The following is a 6,000-nucleotide window of genomic DNA, read 5'->3' on the forward strand; positions in this document are numbered from 1 at the left end:
TATACAGGTGTCATTTTATTACCAACATTTGACTTATCTTGTCATAAATTAACAATGGTACATTGATTCTTCAAAGTAATATCATTTTTAATTTAGCAGTTTGACTTCAAGTTTGACTTCAACACAAAATGCATGCAAACATTTACAAAACAGAGAAAACAGAGGATATTTATTGCAAGCTACATATACATTCAAATGATTTTGCACAGAAGTCAGAGTCTTCTATTAGCACTGCATGATCCAGTACTGATGTGACTGGCCCTCCCTGGCACTATTGCACTCCAGTCACAAGAGGGCAGCACATGCAATTAGGAACTGATCCAGTTCTCACTAGGATCCACAACATGCTGATCTTTTAGGGCACAGTTCTTTAACCCCAATACATTTTTACATTCATTGAATGACCTTTGTAAATCTGGGTACAAAAACGCATATTCTGCAACTTGAGGTCAAATTTTGTACTATGGTTGTTTTATTGAGGTTATTGAACTATGTCATTGGGATGAGGCCAATGTGGTCCATAGTGTCTGCAGTCGACAGACTCAACACATTTTTGCTGCAAAGATTTAGCGCTGTTCTTCTGGCAAGTGTGGCAGCACCTAAGTTAGAGTCCAAAGTTTTCCGTTTTACGGAAAACAGAAAGAAAATAAAAATCACGGAATCGGAGGCACAACACGGAAAATGACATTTTTGTATGATGTGACAAAATTGTTAAAAGATGAGAGAAATAAATGTTAAAAACAATCATGAGTTGTGTGTGTCAATTTTTATGATAAAAATACTGTTTAATAATACCGAAATAAAGGTATATTACCAAGGCATGAACCCCCTATATCCAACCAAACATCGTAACAGTCGGCCTATTATCTTGAGAATATTCCAATCAGAGCATATTGATCGTGATATTGAACACTTTATCACATTAATATCATTCATAATCATTGTTTATGTATTTTAAGCTTTATTCATGAAACATGGATTTACAAATTTTACAACACAGATTATATCACGGAAAATGGATTTTAGAAAACGGTAAACTTCGGACTCTAACCTAAGTAATGCAGAAGGAAACGTATCCTTTCTGGAAGAAAATCACACCACAGAATAGGACATTGCTGCTTTGACTTACAATGGCATGTATTATTGTGACCCTATGAATATCAAGCAAATATAAGGACAAAGTTGCTAAAGTTGTTTTTGAGTTAAGAGCTGATATACCATTCAAAATTTTTAAACTACAACTAATTGGCTTTTGTTGTATTTTCTGTTATATTTTAACAGGAGTCGGAACTTTTAGCTGTTAATGTGTTGTAGTCTTGAATAATGCATTCATGATCTGTATTTTACTGGTTCAATTTGATATATGCTTCTCTGCCCAAGAGTTCAATTTTCTACAATACACATTATTAAATCGAATTATATTGTTTATATATTAATTAAATTATTGTTTGTTGAGTACACAAAATATCCAAATAAGCATATTAATTGACAAAATTAAAACATTATGGCAGGGATAGCCTAAGTTCACAAATTTAAAGGGTCCAGTTGATTTTTTCCAGACCCTTTAAGCTCTGCAACACCAAAATTTAAGGGGTCCAATGAGAATATTAAGAGGTCCAAAGTTCTGAACCGAATGGTCAAATGTGACTGTCCACCACAAACCAGCCTTAAAGTTGGCAAATTGTATTCTGAATTACAGTGTAAAATGTGCATGAAGGTCATAACTCTGCTTCTGGATATCACTTGAAGTCAAATGATATACCATTTTCAAGCTTATGATATATATTTTCTAAACATGAAATAAAACAAAATTGAGCAGGGGCCGACTTTATGGCTGGTTTGTGGTGGACAGTCACAAATACTGATTTAGATTTAAGCTTCCTAGTCTCACATGGTCGCTTGTTTGGCCCCTTCATGTCGTTGTAACAACGATATTAAAGGGCAGTTGGTATAACAACGTACTTGGTGAATGCATTTTTGGCATGAGGTTTAGTTCTCTTTCATGCATCGTAAAATTTAAGGGGTCCATGCAGTTTTGATCGGACCCACTGGTCAATTTCAACTTGTAATTTAAGGGGTCCAAACCAAAAAAGTAAGGGGTTCCAGGACATGCAGACGCGCAAGAATGCGACCCCTGCATTAAGATCAGCATGCTTATTTGCCGATCACACAGTCATCTCAAAACAAGGTTCTACCCGCAAAGTGCGTGTTGTGTGTGCGTACACCTGTCAGACGTGTGCTTTAACTGCTGCATGGCGCATTGCTAGAAAAGCGAGAAACAAAAATGCACTTTTTGAGCATGAATTTTCAGGGTGAACCTTGTTTTGGTAGCAAGATGGCGGAACTGTGCAAAGGGCAAATAGGCTTCAAAAGACTGGCAACAGCACTTTGCCCAAGTCTGGTCCAAGACCACAGTGTGTTCAATCTGCAATTGGGTCATTCCAGATGAAATCCATACACCCCCTATGGAAGACATTCACAGGAGTGTGTATTTCAAATGGGTAACCTGAATGGGTGACTCCTTTGAAAACTACACCCCTGTGTGTGAGATTAAGGTCGTGTCTTCCATAGGGGGTGTATGGATTTCAACTGGAATAGCACAATTAGAGCAGAAGAACTAATTTATGTCATTTGACTTTTTATAGCTTGATACAAGCAATATATGAAAATAAATGTACATTTAACAGTTTTTATCTTGCACTTTAAAAAAAATATCATATGTTATATTAAAGTATATTGTAAGATAGCCGTTTCAGATCTTATACAGTGGTTTACAATTCACAGATAGAGCAATAGTAATCTTGTTCCTATGCCAGGTACATGTTGCAAACATAGGCCTACAAAGGTTCCAAACAAGATCTTGATCAAGACCATCAACTTCTTTCAAACCGTACAAATATCTACTCCTACATGTGGCCATCTTTTAGAATACCCTACCATATTTTACACTCACAGTGTAATGGTGTATGTGTATTGGGTCGTTCATAAAAGACCCCCATTGAAAATCTACAGTGGTAGGGTATTCCAGGGCCGTAGCAAGCGGGGCGGCCGGGGATGCCATGGCCGCCCCACTTTTTAAGACATTTGTTATGTTTTTCTTTATATCTTTTCAATTTGGGCATATATTTGTAATTTGGCGCCCCATATTTGTGACAGTACATACGAATGAGAAAATGTCCTCAATTGTATTCGAAATTACAGTGTAAAATGGGCATGAAGGTCATATTCATAGGTATTTCAATTTGGTGCTACGTGTATCTCATTAAATGAGGTACACGTAGCACCAAATTGAGGTACCAATGAATACGACCTTCATGCCCATTTTACACTGTAACTCGGAATACAATTGAGGACATTTACGGCTCATTCGTGCTGTACGGTCACATTTGTGATGGCCGCCCCACATTTTTCAACCTTGCAACGGCCCTGGGGTATTCCAAAAGACATCCTGTCACATCCATATATCTCAACAACCTTGATATTTCGAGTGGTTAGTACATGAAGGTCCTATCCTCTCTTCAAAAGATTGCAATAGCTGCCCTATATACATTTGGTAAGAGATACATATACATTTGACAATCTTCCACATTACATATTCTACACATATGGCACCTGGCAGCTATTGCATGCACCCTTTGGTTTTTTAGTTGAACCCTTTTTTGTCAACAAATAATAATAAAAATTCCTTTAAAAAAGGAATGGGGCGCCCAATGTGAGCTTGGACGTGATGGTGAATTCCATGGTGTGTAGATTTGGTATTATAATGATTTTTCTAGGGAAGAGTAGAAGATGATCAAATGCATGAGAAATGTGTTTGATTGGGGAAGGTGTATGACAAGACCGTTTTGGATGAAATAAATGGGAATGAAGCTTTCGTGTCAATTTGCGATTATGTGGGGTGGGGGATTTCTGTTTTTGGGACCTATTGTAGTGAGGATATTGCTTTGGATATTGAATATTGTTGAATTTCGTTATGCAGGGGTATATGATGAATAGTATAGAAGAAATATGTGACTTTTTTTCATTGTGGCTAAGAATGTAAAAAAAAAATTTCTTCAAAAATAAATAAAATAAACAAACCCAGCACAAAAAAGTATAGTCCTGCTGCTTGTGTTATCTTGTAAAAAACACAAATAAAAAACAACTTCAAAGAAACAAATAAGCAAGATAAAAACACACCAGCACATGCAACTTGTTTGCAAAGGCATAAACTAGGCATACGCTTTGTTTTGCAGCAACTGGTCAAATAGTGTACATGTTGTGCAGCGGTTTCAATCTGAAATTCACTAACCATGACATAAATTTACAACATGCAAACTCATGTTATAAAAATCTATTTTCATGTTGTTTGTAACATATTTCAATTTAAAAAAAAATATAGAAAAGTATAAATAAATAGCATTCAGAATGAATTTGCATTGAATATCACATATCCAAAAGAGACAACATTAAATCTTAAGATGCTCACCTTTTAAGTGTATACAATAGTATATAAGTACTTTTTATATCATAAATCCATTTACTTCTTATACATTTATATCATTGTTTTTATAATTACTATTACATTATAGTTTTTTCTTTTTGCAAAACACGATACTGGTATCATTTCAGTGTTTACTTATTACACAGTTTACTCAAACATAAGATCAAAATGGTATGGCTTAAAATAAGACAAAATACAAACCTTAGTTTGCAGGCCTTTGACTTGGGCCGTGGGCAATTTCACATCAACAAGATCAAAACTGAACAATATACATCTTTGAAGGTGCTTGAAAGTGAAAATTATAACCAGGGGCAAAATAACCCACTGCTTTAGCACCAGTCCAGTGCTGATGTGACAGACTCTTTCTACTTGACATAATCAATATCCCCATACACATCTATATACATAATATTCAAAGATATGTGACCATCCATCTCAAACCGCACGTAAAGTCGCCAAATTGTATTTCGAGTTACAGTCCAAAATGTGCATAAAGCTTGTATTCAAAATGTACCTAATAATTGTCCTACAAGTTTCTCATTTCAGTCCAGTCAAATACCAATCTTTAATCCTATTGTTGAAGAGGATAATAAGCTTATACTTATAGTAAATAGCTTTAGTCTTTGTTTGCTTTGGCTAAATCCTGTTCAAGTGGTGGGTTAACCAACAATTAACAATGAGAGGACATTCCTGAACCTCGTTGACTTGGGGATGATTTGAAGTGACCGCCAATTATGACCATTTGATATTTAATACCAGCAATATAGAAAAAGAGATATTTAGCACCAAAATAATGTACCTTTTTACTGAAGGAGCAAAGTTTAACAAGCCATAACTCCGCTTCTGGATATCATTTGAAGTCAAATGATATATCATTTGAAGTCAAATGATATATCATTGTAAAGCTTATGATATATATTTTCTAAAATCGGAAGAAAACAAAATTGACCAGGGGCCGACTTTACGAGCGTTTCGATGTGGATGGTCACATATTTACTTTGAATGTTGAATGAATGGTTTCAATATTATCTCTATATTTTACACAAGTTTTCATAATCATATACACAAAGTGTACGAGACTATGTGTACCAATATTCATTTTCTTAAGTTATCTTTACCATACCTCACCACCAAACACTTGTTCTATTCCAGTGCAACTATGAAGCATTATCTTCATCCTCTGCAGTCTGCACTGGTTTTTTTTAAAGACAGTTCTTGTTTCAAATACGCACAAAAGTTCAGGGTAAATATTTCATAAGAGAATAACCCAGACATCACATGTCTCACTTCTTAACATTCGACTTGTGAATCCCACAGCGAATATATTACGTAAATCATTGTTTAACCTTTAAAATAACCAATAGGGAATAATACTGACAGATAGATATATAAGGTAGGCCTAGAGTCAAGGAAAAGGTTCAAATTTACACAATTTCAGGACATTCCACTTTAAGGATCCACATTTGGAGGGAAAATGGCAAATTGCAATGATATCAATCAGGGTTGTCACCAGCCCA

This window comes from Amphiura filiformis, chromosome 9, assembly GCF_039555335.1.
Source record: "Amphiura filiformis chromosome 9, Afil_fr2py, whole genome shotgun sequence".
In the NCBI taxonomy this organism is placed as follows: domain Eukaryota; kingdom Metazoa; phylum Echinodermata; class Ophiuroidea; order Amphilepidida; family Amphiuridae; genus Amphiura; species Amphiura filiformis.